The 16040-nt window shown below is 47.5% G+C and overlaps 2 protein-coding genes across 6 annotated transcripts in view; one reads left to right on the top strand and one right to left on the bottom strand.

Moving 5' to 3' along the window:
- HDLBP (high density lipoprotein binding protein) overlaps positions 1 to 10257 on the bottom strand; it is a 66771-nt gene extending 56514 nt beyond the window's left edge. For all 3 annotated transcript variants that reach the window (XM_022568197.3, XM_089916088.1, XM_089916089.1), the window contains exon 1: positions 10125 to 10257. The gene's annotated coding sequence lies outside the window, so the exon portion shown is untranslated. The remainder of the gene's footprint in view (positions 1 to 10124) is intronic.
- Positions 10258 to 10425: 168 nt separating this feature from the next.
- SEPTIN2 (septin 2) overlaps positions 10426 to 16040 on the top strand; it is a 34078-nt gene continuing 28463 nt past the window's right edge. Inside the window, exon 1 of one of the 3 annotated variants that reach the window (XM_022568201.3) lies at positions 10426 to 10497. The gene's annotated coding sequence lies outside the window, so the exon portion shown is untranslated. The remainder of the gene's footprint in view (positions 10498 to 16040) is intronic. The other 2 variants (XM_022568200.3, XM_022568202.3) reach the window with 2 other exon arrangements.

The raw sequence follows: 16040 nt of genomic DNA, 5'->3' as shown, positions 1-16040 counted from the left end.
CGTCCCAGAGACCACCAGGCTGAGCTTAGGAGCCAAGGGGCCCTGGGCACAGGCAGCCTGACAGCACTGCTGAGCTCACTGCTCTGGCGACAAAGGCAATACAGCACTTTGGTCTCAGGGGCAGGAGAGTCAGCTCCAAGCAAAAGCAAATGTATCAAAACGGAAGCCTTGTTTCTACAGAAAAAAACTGTATTCTTCAAATTGATCTCACACACACAGATTTAAGCCTGTGCTATAAGAACACCTAACTAATCTTACACTTATGAGAAAAAGTCAAAACAGTCAATATAATTCAGTAATTCCATCTGAAAGGTATTTATAAATGAGCTAAGTATTAATAAAATTAGAAAGCATGTCACATAAAAGTGAAATGCACAGTAACATACAAAATAAAACCGATTAGGATGACGCATCATCCTTGATTTTGTTCGCACCTGACCTGTCATCACCTAACACCCTACGTCCAGGAGTCAGTGCACCATCTCAAGTGAGGGAGAAGCGAATTTAAAGTCCCACCCAGACACCTCAAAGCCTTCTATTTATAAGTTACAGGACACCACCAAGTTAGAGTTAACACGGTTCACAACTGTCAGAATGGTACATCAGAAAGACAGGAATGATCACACAGAGCCATCCTTTCCTCTTTTATTACTCTTTTTAATTTCTAAAGAAAAAGTTAAAACAAGGACGAAAAGCTTTCAACTCTGTATATCAAGGAATCAGAAACCACACCCTGTATACTGAGAAGGGAATCCTGAGAGGCAGAGCCACTTCTCAACAAGTCACTCACCTCAACCAGAATTTCAAAAACAGGAAAACATGCCAAATACACGACATCCTTTCAAAAATTGTTTCTTCTAGCTCTACAGTTGCACGGCTTTCTCTTTCCCTCTGGCCTCTGCTGGTCCTGAGGGGCCCAGCGGTCAGGGCGTGTTCGCCAGCTTCCATTTCCCCCAAGGCTGTCTGCTGTGGTAACCTCCTCAGGAGCGCAGCTCTCTCCAGAGCCTCCTGATGGAAACCTCCTAAGAGGCCAGAGCAGTTGCCATGCAGGCCATTGTTACCAAGGCACCAGCATGAAGACTGCTTTCCCTCCCCCAGGAACCATCCACCCAGAGGTCTGTAGGATGACTAGGGGCAGGGAGCTCGGCACTACGCCCCCTGGCGCCTGACCCTCGTTAGTCCAAGAGATTCCTGACTCACAGCGCCCGCCCTCCCAGTCCCCTTTCACTTAACTCCAGTCGCCCAGGCCAAGCGATGCACAGGCCTAACGGGTGGTGCACAGAACTTCCCTGGAAGGGCACAACAGGTTATGCAACAGAGATAACGCTGCACACTGAATTGCCTCTGGCCAAAGGTATTTCCTTCCTCCAGAAAGAAACCAACAGTAGTAGCACTGGTCCAGCCTGCACTGTGTCTAGAAGCTGTAAGTGCCGTTGATGACCTTACAGCTGGGAAGACAGTGTATCCTGCCCGTGGACAGAGCTGGGACTGCTACGCAGAGTTCTCCCTCAGCCAGCAGAGCAAGGCCAGCTCAACCCACACCCCAAAACAAGATGCTAGAAGCTTAGAGAAAGGAATCATGCCGATAAAGGTGAGACAGCATAGAAAACAGGCAGGAGGACACTTGGCTTCCCAAGCATTGGTGAGCCCCACGGTACCAAGCTGCACTGCCACAAAGAAGGCCCGTGCTCAGCATGCTTCCGGATCTCAGCAACGTGCCGGCCAAGCACATCCAAGCCTCTGGAGAAAGCTGAACTACAAAACCATCTGTGAAGGCCAGAGTCAACGGTGGTTGAAGAACACAAGAGCAACAGGTTGAGATGTGGCCTGCAGACTGCCTTATTGCTGTGTCCAGCACACCCCTCAGAGCCTAGAAAGCTGCTCTGGCTTGCAGCAGCCCATGGTAATTCACCAAAAGGCAGGAAAGACAAGAGTCCAGAATCAACACTGTCCTGTCTGTTCATCCCCTCCAAACACACAGGGCACCTGCCATAGCCAGGACACCCTGCTGCGCCAGGGGGTCCAAAACAAGAACAAGTCTACCAGTGGCTTATCCTGTAACCCAGATGAAGGGTGGGGCAGGTAAAGCTAAGCAGGGACTTACCCCACCAGACCTGTGTAGTCATATGATGATGTCACGGAGGCAGCCAGAGGCGGTGGAGCTGGGTTGCTGCGATAGGAAGATGGAAACACCAGTCCAGCAAGAGTGAAAGCTGACCCCCTGACGGTGGCTGAAGACTGACCAACAGCAGCCGTTTACAGGTTACTGCAGAGATGGGCCCTGAGTGCTCAACGGCTTTAGGTCTGGGACTCTGATTTGTTCACTTCCTTCCGGGAAACCTACTGACAGATATGTACTTGGTGAAAAATAAATGCCTGATGAGGAATCAATGATACTCAAAATTCTAAGGGACACAGACCAATTTTAGTGTGTTTCCTTCAGGGTAGAATATCTACCTTGCTACAAAGGCCTGGGTGGCCCCGCTCCTGGACATTACATCACCTCTGGATCCCAAATTTTAGAGAAACTCTAGAGATGCTGAGAGGAAACACTAGGTAAATTGTCAAGGCTGAATGTTTAAATGTGTGAACTGAAAATGAGGACCAAGGCAAGGAAAAAAAACATCCTGACTTCTCTGTGCCTCTGTCTCCTGTCCTGCAAAAGGGAGCTGACGTTAGCATCGGGTCACTGTGAGGATTATGAGAGTTCACATGCAGTGCTTAGCCCAGGCCCGGCAGAGTAAGCCTGGGGAGAACTTTCTGTGACCATGGCCCTCCTCGGTATCTGTGACAGCCACGAGAACTCTGGCAGTGCAGGCAGCATAGCCGTAACTCAGCCGCAACTACCAGTGGCCTCACCCTACCAGGCTCCACTCTCCTTGACTGAAAAATGGGGCCTGTGACTGCTACATCCTAGAGCCCTCCAAGGACGGAGCCGGTAAAGCAGGATTTCTCAACCTCACTGCTGCTGACCTTGTGACCAGGCGGTTCTTCCTTATGACCACACAATTCTTCCTTGTGGGGGCTGTCCTGGGCACTGCAGAATGGTGAGCACCTCTGGCCTCTAACCATGAGATGCCAGCAGCACTCCCAACTCATGACAACCAAAAATGTTTCCAGATATTCTGGGGTGGGGGTGTAAGATCACCTGGTTGAACCATTGCTGGAAGTAAAGGTCATGATGCCTGGTGTGTAGGAAGCAACAAAAAAAGCTTTAATAGGCAAGGCTTTTTGTATCACTCGTGCATCCTTGAAACAGATCACAAAACGGGATGCTGTATGAGTGACGATTAGCTCCAGGTGCCACCCTTCCAAGTTGAAAAACTAAGTTTCTGATAAACTGAATTGAACAAGGGCGGGGGCGGGGGGGGAACGCTGGGGGGGGGGTAAAGGGAGGGAGGAAATGAATGAAGGAAAGGAAGGAAGGAAGAAAGGAAACAAACCACCTCAGAGACTCCTTTCTTATCTTTGAGAGGAAGAAGCTAAAGTCCTACAGATCAAGAAACACTCAAGGGCTTCCCTGGTGGCACAGTGGTTGAGAGTCCGCCTGCCATGCAGGGGACACGGGTTCGTGCCCTGGTCCGGGAAGATCCCACGTGCCGCGGAGCGGCTGGGCCCCTGAGCCATGGCTGCTGAGCCTGCGCGTCCGGAGCCTGTGCTCCGCAACAGGAGAGGCCACAACAGTGAGAGGCCGCATATGGCAAAAAAAAAAAAAAAAGAAAAAAAGAAACACCCAAAATCACAAGGCTGATTAAGAACAAGTTTAAACTGAAGTACATACAGGTCTCCTGACTCCCGCTCCAGTGGAGGACTACCTTCCCCACCTGAACAAACATCTCCACCCTCTGCCCTGTCTGGTAGAAAGAACCAATGCCTAAGACCCAAGCACCGCTGCATGTCTGACAAAGTCCACAGCCAGGGACGTCTAAGAATAGCAATTCACACAAATAAAAGGCAAACCTGAGAGTGCTTTCAGAAAAGAATCCATCCTAATTGCTCAACGGCACTTGCTCCCTAACTACTGGTTTCTGCATCAGCAACTTCCTGCCTCTCCTTGACCTAGACGAGGGCTGCTGTTCCAGCTGTGGGGTCTGGGCACAGATAAGCCTCCTGAGAGGATACTGCACCCATGGCAGAGCCTGGGATGGAACGGGCAGGGGCCATGGGGACTACATTCATACCAGTTTTATTAACTGATAGTATGAATACGATAATACGGTCGACCAAAGAATGATCTTTAGCATAAAAATATTGTAAAACACAACAACAGAAGTAAAAATTGGCAATCTTCTTGATTCTTCCTCAAGAAATATCTCCAAAACTATTGTTTTACCTAATATTTTTTCTTGGATATATTAATACATGGTCTAAATAAAAACTAAGATCACATTACATGCATATAATGCCACACTTACTTCCATTTAAAAATGCATATGGCTGTCTTTCCAAGTTTTACACACAAGTTTACCTATGTTAACGACTGCACGTTGCATGGAATAACCATAAAATAAACCCCCGGCTGATGTTGTTTTGTTTTTTTCCGATTACAAGCACTGCAGAAAAGAGTACCATCTGCTCACTCGAGCCTGTACCTCGACAGGTTAAATTCCTAGAAATACAATTACATGATTACAGGAGATGCGTGGATAGGCACTGCAAAGGCAAAATTTACCCTCCCAATGAATTAAACTATTTACACTACACGACATTGGGGTATACCTGTCCCCCTCACCTTCGGTAACTAAAATGGTCACGTTTATTTTCCCCAGTCTATAGGGGAAATATGATTTTAATGTCAAGTCTTTGATCATCAGTGAAAACTAAAAATCTTGCTCTGCATACCGGCCCTGTGAGCTTCTTGACTGTGAAGACCGGCCTTTTCACAACCTCCGTCCACTTTCCTACCAGGGCCTTCAGCACACATTTAAGACAATGTAAAACCCACAGCTGGGCTATAAAAGGTGTAGTAAATAACAGAAGAACAATGAATTTAAGTGCAACTCAAGTTGTAAGCTAAAAATAACATTGCTAAAGGGCAGCCAGGCAAAAGTAGTAAGAAAATACTGTCAAAAAGGACAGTTTTCTGTGTTCTGTTTTTTTTTGTTTTTTTTTTTTTTCCTCTCATGCCTCTTAGCCAAAGGGTGTGGTTTTCTTCCCCTTTGGAAAGGAAACTAGAATCTTTGGACTGGGGACACCAGTTACAGTGGAGTGATGGCAAACGATTCTGAAGACAGGGGAAGTAACTTCTTCCATAGTTATTGCTAAGATTGTGGCCTTCTCCCCTCACTTGGCCCCCAGGCAAGAGGCTGGGAGGTATTTCTTTGGAGAACCCAAAGAGACTTGAAGAAGCTGACAGGGTGCTGTAAGGAAATGGCCCAGCCAGATGCCTCTACAGCGAATGTCACAGTTGGCAAGCCCCAACCAACCACAAGCTCCGAGTCCCTCTGACATGTAAGCGGGCAAGCAAACATCACCGGATAGCCCAGAAAAGGCGGATATGAAAGCCAAAATCGCAACACAAAAAGCAGCCAGAAGCAAGCAGTGACTTTTGGTAAAAGAAAACTTTGAAACTCACCAATGTCCTCAGAGAGATAAGAGAAGATTCTATATCCATGGAACAAAAACAGGAGGTTATAACATAGGAACAGAAAGAATAAGAGAAATCTCCTAGAAACAGAGAAAAACTCAATAGAAGCGCTCAAAGATAAAGTTGAGAATGTCTTCCAGAAAGAAATGGGAGGGCTTCCCTGGTGGCGCAGTTGTTGAGAATCCGATGCAGGGGACACGGGTTCATGCCCCGGTCCAGGAAGATCCCACATGCGGGTGGGCCCGTGAGCCATGGCTGCTAAGCCTGTGAGTCCAGAGCCTGTGCTCCGCAACGGGAGAGACCACAACAGTGAGCGGCCCGTGTACCGCAAAAAAAAAAAAAAAAAAAAAGAAATGGGAAACCTAAGAAAATCAGACTGTCAATCCAGAAGGTCCAATAGTTGAATTCTAGAAAGAGAAAGAAAGTGAATGGAAAGATATGAAGGTAATAAATCAAGAAAAACGCCCAGCACTTAAGAACAGAAGTTTCCAAAATAAAGGGGCCCAAAGGGCAGGCAAGACACTAGATGAAAACAGACTCCAAGGGACATCACTGCACTGGGTGCTCTGAATTTCACAGAAAATCCCTCAAGCTTCAAAAAAGAAAACACAGTCACATATAAAGGCTCAAGAATCAGAAAGCTCTAACACTTCAAGGCTAACACTGGGGGATGGAAGACAGAGGGGCAAACTGATGTCCAACCTCTAAACACAGGTATATGGGCAGAATAACACACTCCAGACATCCAGGCTCTCAAAATTTTATCTCCCAGGCAACTCCTTGAGGAAGAGCTCCATCAAAATGAGACAGTAAAAAAAAAAAAAAAAGAAAAAAAAATCAAGAAAGAGAAAGACATGGGTTCCAGGAAACTGAGGGCAGTGAGATTCCAGCAGGTTGGAGGTCTGCGCCTACTGAACTTGATCAGATAAAAAGATCTGAATTGCTTGAAAGGAGATTTAGACAACTAGTGAATTTGGGGTTGACTTTTAGTGGCAAATGCATATAAAACTAAGAAAACAACAAAAACCACCAATAAGAACTTCAGGAAAAACAAAAACTTCTCCAGGAAAGGAAAAGTAATCCCATCACACCATTTGGCCCAACTGTGAATGGTACCAGTAGCCAGAATATAAACACTAAATACCTGACAGCAAATTAAAGGTGCACCTGCTTTGGGCAGCCATGCATTTGTCTGCAGGGCGAAGGCAGAGGGGTGAAAGAAAGTGAGAGACATCCAGTAGAGAGGCAATGTGTGGGACAGGGGAGGGAAGGGCAGGAAGTGAGCGAGTCAGGCGTGGATGCGAGAGATGGAGGCAAAGACCAAAGCCAACAGCTAGGAGACCAACGTGGGTGTCCTGCAAGGGAGGAGACATGATGGGAGGAAGGAAACTGACACTTTTTCTTCCTTACAAGCTTTTCCAGATTTACTTGATCTTTTCAAAAGTATATGAAGGTATAACCTTGATTTGAAGTAAAATTAAGTTTTAATGTTAAAATCCAAATGAGTGCCAATAAACAGTATTAAGGGAGAGTATGCATGGCCAATGCATTGTTATCAAATTAACAGCAAGCATCAACAAGATGACTAACATGACAGGATACCCAGACAAGTCCGGCTTGTCTTAAATGATAGTTGAGGAACCTTACCTCACCGGGTAAACAGCGGCCGACTAGGAATATCACCTCTAAAATGTCTCTGATGTTAGAAATACAAAAAGGAAAAAAATAAATGAAAATCCTGCTTTACCACAAAGTAACTTGTGTAATCAAGTTTTTAAATGTTACACACTGAAGAAAGTTTAGTTCTTTTCTTGGCTTTCAAATGTTCAATGTTGTGGTGCCTTCATAATTCAAGAGAAAAGGCATTCTGACACATTAAGGTTCTTTGGCTGTCTTTCTATACTTGGTCAAAACGTTTGACAACATGCTCCTTGGACTTTTTGCCACCAAAAGTCAGCAACTGAGAGTTCAGCTGTGTGCTATGTTTCTTCCAGGAGCTTGGTTATTTCTTAATAGAAAAGGGAAATGCCTTCCTATGATCACTAGCCCTGTGAGATGCATGTGTGCTGAATGGGCCATACCAAATGTAAGCATCACTCTGTACTTTAAAAAGTGTTCTCTGCTCAAGCCCTTTAGGTAAATAAGTTTCAGCTGCCAAGCATTAATGGTGAGTCTACCTGATCCACTTGTGACTAAAGATCACAAAGTCATCTTGGTGGACTGTGTAATCATTTGAAATGCTGTCCAAGTCAGTGTCTTAGGGCATTAAGTCCTTCACCATTTGAGATGCCAGCAGTGTACCAAATTCTCAACCTCTTGCCCATATATGCCACCCCCTAAGTGGACAGCTGTCACTTGTTCCCTTTGCATAAGCTAGTCTTCTTGTCTAGAACAGCCCATCCTGCCAACTCCTCCTGGAAAAACTCTTATTCATCTTCTAAACCCCAGTTTCAGAACCACATTCTTTGTGAAGACTTTCCAACAGGTAATCACTGCCCCCTCTGTCCTACCTCCACTCCTTGTACATACTTCCATTACTGCACTCAGAACACCGTAATCTCTCCTTTACAAGTGAATCTCCCCTACCAGACCATAAACTGCTTGAGGAAAAGAAAAAAAGTCTGTGTCCTCTTTACCTCTGCTGCATCCCCAGAACCCTTAACAATGTCTGGCACACAGCCATTTCCAATACATATTTTTTTGAAATATTTTCTACTGTGGAAGAAGTAAAGCCATGAGGTCAAAGTCAGGCCGCCAGAAACCCCAAACAACAAATCCAAAGGAAAAAAAATACTTGATGATTCAAGAAGAAATTCTCCCATCAGGACGCTGAGAAGTCAGCCTGGCCCCCTGGAGGGGGCACTGTGACCGGGTTCCAGCGGGTCCTCGAGTGCCCAGGAATGTGGGCCAACGGCATCTTAGGAGTGCTCTCCTTACACGCTCTGCTCCTTTACTCAGGTGACCTCAGCCTGATTAGAGAAGAGGTGGTAAGCCCCAATCGGGACGTGACACACAGCAGAATTAATAGTAGTTACACGGAAGTTTAATCTTCACTGTTTTCAATGGCTTTCATATTTTGTCCTTCAAGACTTGAGGGGGTATGTTCAGTTTTCTCCAAACCTAAAGCTCTCATGACAGGTGGGTGGTTGATGTCTCAGATCCAGAGAACTGGGAGTTCAAATGACGGGAGCCACTCTGAACCAAATACCTTCTCGACCACTTTAACACTGCTTCCAAACACCCTAATATTAAGCGCACTTCATAAGGGCAGCTGGGGTTGCTTAGTGTTCAAAGTGATCGAATATCAACCTGAGCACTAGGCTTCAGCCAATGTCTCATCAGCCCGGGTTCGCTCCCATAAAAGAACACTGAGATTATTTTGCAGAACAGCACTACCAGTTACCTCAGACAAAATCCTAATTGTGACTCACCCCGTGTTAACAGGGCCTCAAGAAAGCTACCTGCCAAGAGAGTGCCTGTCCGTCCTTAGTTCTGCGGCAGACACCCAAACGCAGGTGAAAGCAACGCAACGCCTGAGGGTTTTCGGCAGCTCTGCAGCTGAGGACCAAGAAACCCCGCAGCTCAAGGGTAAACCATCCTACTCCTGAAGATTCCTCTAAGACTCATCTACACTCCTTCGGACGTTTCATCTGACCATAGCGTTGCTTAATAAAACACAGAGGTCAGTTTTTCTTTGGTCTTACGTGGTGCCCGGACACCACGCACAGGCCGACTTCCCCACCTCCTGAGTCGGCGGGGAGAGGACGCCTGGCCCTGAGCACTTCGCCACTTTCCAAAGACACCCTGTCAGGACGCCCTACGGTCACAAAGAGCTTCAGGCGCCCCGCGCTACGCGGCCGCCCAGGAGAGACTCCAGAGCCGTGTTTACTGTCAGTCGTGGGTAACCCAGAAAGGCTTCCTGTACGAGGGCGTTTGCGCCCAGCCTCCCAGCAAGCATCGGCCAGCTGCTGGGCCTGCAGGCCACGGGAGGGGGGGAAGGACGCCCCGGGCCGGTCACGCCCCCGCCGGGCACGTCGCCCTCCCGCCCCCGAGCCGCGCCGCCGCAGTGGACTTGGAGGCGCCCCCAGGCCTCACCTAGCGAAAGCGAGGGGCAGCCCGCCCTCCCCCTCCCCGTCGGGCGCGGGCTCCAGGCTCTGGCGCACGAAGACCACGTCCCCGGGGACGGGCGCCCAACTCTATGGTCCGCGCACCAGTCGCCGACCCCCACGTGACCCACGGCAGCCAATCGAGGCGAGGCCCGGACCACCGAGACGACGGCGGCTCGGGGCTAGAGCAGCCCCGCCGGCCGCTCGCCGTCCCTCCCCGGTCCCGCTCCGGTGCTCCCTGCTCGGTGCTGCCGCCATCTTCCTGGAAGAGAGGACCAGAGGCGAAAGGTCCCCTCCCCGTGGTCGTTCCGAACTCTTACCGCCACCTGCCCTGCCCCCGTCCCCCTCTCTTCTCACCGGTCATTTAGCTCCATCTAAAGAAACGCTCTTCCTCCCATTCTAGTTATTCACAAAGCAATGAATTACATTACCTGTTCCACTCTTATCAGCGTAAGGAAACGAAGCTCATAAGGTAGGAACTGTGGCGAAACAGGGACGAGCCGCCATCTTGGTAAAGGAGAAGAGGCTACGCTTGACCTCCCCCCCACCCCCCGGCCTCTATATGGCCAACCGCCGTGGGAGGGGCACGGCGCCTGCGCAGAGGCGGAAACCGCGGACGAGCCTGCGCCTGCGCACTCGGACGCTGGCGAATGGGGGCGGGGAGGAAAGCGTTGGCAAGGGGGCGGATCGACGCGTTGACGCAATCCGCCCACGCGCGGGGGCGGGGCGGGGCGCGAGTCTGCGGGCGGTCCTGGGCGGATCCGCGGCGCGGTCGGTCGGCGCTTGTTCTTCGGTGCGACCGCGGTGAGTATCTCGCCGTGGGTCTCGGCCGCCGTTGGGGCGCGAGCTGTGGGCCGACGCAGAGGAGTGGTGGCCGGCTCGAGGCGGTGGTCGGCTCGGGGCGGTGGTCTGTCCGCTCCGGGGGGGACGCGGGCGGGGCCACTCGCACGGTGTGGGGGAGGGGCGGCCGGCCCGGCATTCTGGGCCCTCCCCAGATCTCCCCCATCCCCCCGGCGCTCTCCCGGCCCTCCCCCGCCCTTCTGGGCCCTACCGGGTCCCGGACCCCGTCCCCCTGGGCCCTGGCGCTGGCGGAGGCGGCGGGGTGTGTCCCGGGCGAACCTGAGTGGCCCTTCTCACCAGGTGGGAGTTACGTGGGGCGTGGTCAATAATGGACCTGGGACGTGGAGCGTGCGCTGGCGGTCGTGGTCCGGCAGGGACGGTGCGGGTCGCGCTAACGGGCGCTTCCGCTTCGCCGGCTCCCGGCCGAGAGGAAGCTCGCGGGGCGCTGGCCGCCCGCTCCACTCAGCAGGCCCCGCCTGGCCGCACACACAGCGGGAGGAGAAGGAGGAGGGGAGGGGAGGGGAGGCCCCGCGCAGGGCCGAATCCGGAGGGACGGGCGGCACCGCCGGGGAGGGCCCGTTCCCCTGAAGGCCCGAGATGGGGCCGACCTGTGGCCGCCGTGGCTCAGTAAGGCCCGCAGGACCGCCTGTTACCTTTACGGCCTCAGTTTTCGTCGGTGCCTCGCTGCCTTGTCTGTGTCCCCAACACGCGGACGCGTGACCCAACAGCGCTGACTTACAGTTCCGACTGCTGTGGTCTTCCTCACCTTTAGCCTTGCTTCAGAGCCTGCCTTTTGCCTGGAGCCCGCTTACCTCCGCCGTTTGCTTGCCTCGTTTCTGCTCTGTTATTCAGGACTGCGGCCGGGTTAGACTTCTTCCCCCTGAAATAGGTGTCCGCCTGCTGTCAGCCTCTGCTATTCCGTGCGGTGGTTGTCCTGTGAGGGGCAGCGGTGTGTGGACCTGCCCAGCTTTACTTGTTGCCTAGGACGGTCATCAGCACGAAACAGGTTTTCAGATATCTCTTGAACGACTCAGATCATTATAATACCTCAAGGCAAGCTTAATGGCCGAAGCAGCCTTGCCATCGTAAGGAGAGATGTATGATGGTGTACGGGTCGTGCAGGCTGCTTTCCTGGTGCTTGTAATTTAAGGTTCGTTATTTTTGGTTTTGGTAGCTCCCACTTAGGCTTTCTTTGCACCGCCCAGCCTCCTAACTCGCAATGAATTATGGCAGTGGTCTCTTCGGCCATAAAGTTACCCTGATTTTTTTTTTTTTCCCCCGTTTTTCATCTTGGTCTCTCAGCGAGCACTGCAGCCCAGGGTAAAGAACAAGGGCTTTTCAGTCAAATCAGATTTGCATTCTGACTGCTCTTGAACTAGCAGGGTGACCTAGGGAAATGGGGATGGGATGGGCGGCAACCTCCCTCTGTGGACTTTAATAAATGTGATTCAGGTCCTTTTTATACTCAACTCGAAAGACAGAAACTGCTGGAAAAGGAAAAGTTGGCTTTGTTTTTTCTCCAGAGAGAAGGGGACACCAAAGCTCATTTGCCCGCAGAATTGGGGTGAAGCCACTTGTATAGTCTTACTTATCTCATTTTGTGCTTATCGTCATACTTGTCACTAGAGAAAATTCATTTGATTGTGGGGTGCTGCCCTCATGCTGTTAAAGAGTGTGGTATACTGTACATGGACCTCAAATCCAAAGGCTCTGAATGCCAGATGTTCCAAGGGCTCTGGATGAGGGACTATGGACCTTTGGGTCCTACTTTGCAGGGTCGTTTGTGGATGGGGATAATGAATGTAAATACAAGGATGACATGTCGGTGAATGGTGGTTTTGGGTAGTCCACTGATACACATAAATGCCAGTAGCAAAGCAAGTTTCTGTTGCCGAGAATCCAGTTTTAGCCATCTGTTCTTTGTCCCCTTTTGTTTTAGAAAAGTTGATTTCTTCTGTGTGGACTGGGGTGGAAGTATTGCTCTGTGGAAGAGGGAAGCCATGGGTCAAAGAGAAAAAAAGTTTTAAATAGTTTCTAGTATCTAGAATGAGTGCATAAATTTTTCATTTGACCTAATTTCTGAGGTTTGGGGGATCTGATTGATATGCATCCAAGGTTTAAACTAATCACAGTGCTTTGCATTTTGTGTTGCTGGATCAAGGCTTTCTCACTGAAAACCAGGCACTTCAGAAGTTCAACATTTCTCTTTCAACTTTCATTTTACATTAGTCAGTTAATAACTTAAACTGTTGGAAAACGGTAGTGGATCCAAATTATGTTTCAGAAAAAAAAAACACCTGAGTATGAAAGAAATAGGTTGTGGTAAGAGAAACTTGGTAAAATTAAAGCAAAGTTGAAATAAGTGTTTTTTTGAGAATTAACATCCTGTTCCAATAATATTACAATAGTATTCTCCACTTCCCCATATGTGTGCATCAAGATAGGTTTTAAGTAGGAGGAAACCGATAGGAGTGATGGTCCCCTTCTCACCTGCTGAGCAGAAAAACGGCCTGCGCATGTGTGGGCTTAAGGTGCAGTACTGTCAGGGTGCTCACGTGAAGTTGGTTGGGAGTACAGGCAGGGGCCCAGAGTTGAGTGAGGAGCGGGTGGGTGGAAGCTCCAGAGCCACTTTGATGACAGTCCTCTGCCCCACCAGGTTGGTGTGAAATCAGATGCGTGTGGTAGCTAGTAAGGCGTGTGATAGCTAGTAAGGCGAGAGCCTGCTCTTCCTTTCTATCCTCAGGCATTTATTCTCCAGGTGATCTTGAAAGTCATTTTATCCAGTCCTTTAAGAAAAAAAAAAAATTCATCATTAGGGAGTCCAGCTGAGATTGGACCACACTTATCTACTAATTTAAGAAATAAAAATGATTTGGTTCATGCTAGGCCTTTCTAAATTTGTTCCTACATTTGTTTTGTTTTTGCTCTATTATAAATGGCATTTTCCCTGCATTTCCATTTCTTGGTATTCATTGCTAGTGCAAAATAGAACTTTTGAGTTACACCTGTCTTGTATGCAGCCACCTTAAGTAAATTACCATATTCTGCAATCTTTTTTAACCAAAGTGTTTGTGGGGTTTTTGGTGTGTAGTCAGTCATATCAGAAAAATCATTTTCACTAAACCTGCCAGAGTAGCAGTAAATAATCACGGTTAGACTGCAACATCAGGGTCTTATTTGGATCCTGCTTCAAATGAACAACGACAAAAAGAAGAGACAATTAGAAAAATATGAACCCTGGGTATTTTGTTATATTAAAGGAGTATTGCTAATCTTCCTTATGATAATGGCTTGTCGCTTTTCAGTCCTTATTTTTAGAAATATCTAGTACTCATAATCAGGGATCTGGGACAGTGGTTGAGGGGATATCTGAGTTAATAACTGTTGAATCTGGAGGATGGGGTGGTCCTTGTGGCTTTTGTTTTACTTTTGAATATGTTTGGAGTTTTTCATAAGTGTTTTAAGATAACTGTGGTGGTAATGGGCATCCTTTCCTAATTAGTGATGGTACTTTAAATAATTTAGCATCTGTTGTTTAGAGGATAACGTTTGCCGTTGGTTTCCGGAAATATATTTAAGCCGTTTCCTCACTTAGTGTTTTTATTAGAGTTGGTTGTTGGATTTTATCACATGTGTGTTCAGCATCTATTCACATATGGTTTTCTCCTTTAATTTGTTGTAACAGCTTGTATTGATAGATGCTTTTGGTACATTTCCGGGATATAATTGCTAGCAAGTATTTCATTGAGAAATTTTGCATTTCTATTCATAAGTGAGATTGACCTGCAGCCAGCCAGCTTGCTGGCTCTTTCTTCTCTGTCTGGGTTTGTTGTTGGAGTTGTGCTGTCTTCATAAAATAACTTGGAGTGCTTTCCCTTTTTCTGTAGTGGCTTAAGTGACGCTGGAGTTATCTGTTCAGTTTTGGATGGAATTCAGGTCTAGTTCTGTCTGGTCCTGGTCCCTTTCTTTTTTTTCTCCAATTTTTTTTTTTTTTTTTTTTTTGCCCGCGATATGCAGCATGTGGGATCTTAGTTCCCTGACCAGGGTTCAAACCCGCGCCCCCTGCATTGGCAGCGCAGAGTCTTAACCACTGGACGGACCGCCAGGGAAGTCCTCATTGGTAACTCTTTGTTCACCTGTTCAGTGGGATTTGTTATAGTCAGGTTTTCAGTTCTTGCTTCAATTTTGGTAATTTACAGTGTCTAGGAAATCATCCATTTCTTCCAGATTTTCTAGTTTGTGGCCATCTTTATACATGTGGTCTCCTATGTCTGTGATTATATCTTCTTGTTTTTCCTCAAAGGAACTGGTGAGGAATTTGTTTTAGAGAACCAGCTTTTGGTTTTATTTATCCTTCTATTGAGTTATTTTCCGTGTTCTTTAATAGTGAAAATATGTAAAACCCAAATTCTCATCTGAGTCTATGAAACTTTACTGTGCCCCACTGATGTTGCTTTTATCTTCTTTCCATTGCTTTCTAGATAACTTATGGCTTTGCTTTTATCCCCCCTTGATCCAAGGGTTATCAAGGAATGTTCTGAATAACTAGGAGTTCCTTTTTATCTGTTTTAACAGATCATGATCTGAGAACACGGACTGTAAAAATAACTTTGCATAAATTTTCTTCACAGCAGTTACATGACAAAGTGTTTTTCTTTAGTCGCCTTTCTTTGTCTATTGACTCAAGGTTCTCTATACCAGTTAATTCAGATGTGTCGGTGGTCTCAGACCTCTGCCCTAGCTCATACTGTGTGTAGGGAGTCTGTCCAATTCCCAGAGAAGGTATTAAAGCCTCCCACTTGAATTGTATTTTTGTCAAGTTCACATAGTATTTTTTCTAGTCTTTGCTCTATGTATTTATCTGCTGTAAGTTTCATAGATACGGGTTTATGAATGGTTTATCTTTATACATTGTTTCTTTTATCATGACCACACTTTCCTTAAATCCCAACAGGGTTGGTATTAACAATGTCTCTCCCTGTTCTTTTCTGTTTGCACTAGCTTGGTATCTCTTAGCCTGTTCCTTTGTTTTCAACATTTTTTTTAGCTACTTTGTTCTAAGCATATTTCTTCCATGTAACATACCTTGGTTTTCTGCTGTTCTCCCTCCGCCCCGCCCCTGCCCCCAACCTGTCTCCTCTTTTAAGGAGAAAATTTGCTTCTTTCACATTTAGACTGGTGACTGATACTCTTGAATTTTTCTGTTTCTTTTCCATTATTTTTACTGGTTTGATCAAGTTGCTGTTCCATATTTTTCTCTTAATTTGGAAGTTTTTTTTAATGGCTACCTTCCTTTTTTATTTTTCGTTATCAGACACTTACCTCTTTATTATTTAAAACAACGTGTCCGCTGCTTCTTCTGCCAGGACCATCTATCTGTTTTCCAACTGACTGCTCCCTTCTCCCTCTTGAAAGTTTTACCTCTCTGCTGTCACTCCTGCCCCCAACTCTTAGGTTTTGCTGAGGAGGTTTAATATTTTATATTCTGGACTATGAATAGTGTTCCC

Source organism: Delphinapterus leucas, chromosome 8, assembly GCF_059928025.1.
Source record: "Delphinapterus leucas isolate spDelLeu-1000000601 "Yukka" chromosome 8, BTC_Dleu_Yukka2, whole genome shotgun sequence".
NCBI classification, from domain to species: Eukaryota; Metazoa; Chordata; class Mammalia; order Artiodactyla; family Monodontidae; genus Delphinapterus; species Delphinapterus leucas.
Note: the sequence above shows the minus strand (reverse complement) of the source record. Positions and strands in the feature narration are given on the sequence as shown.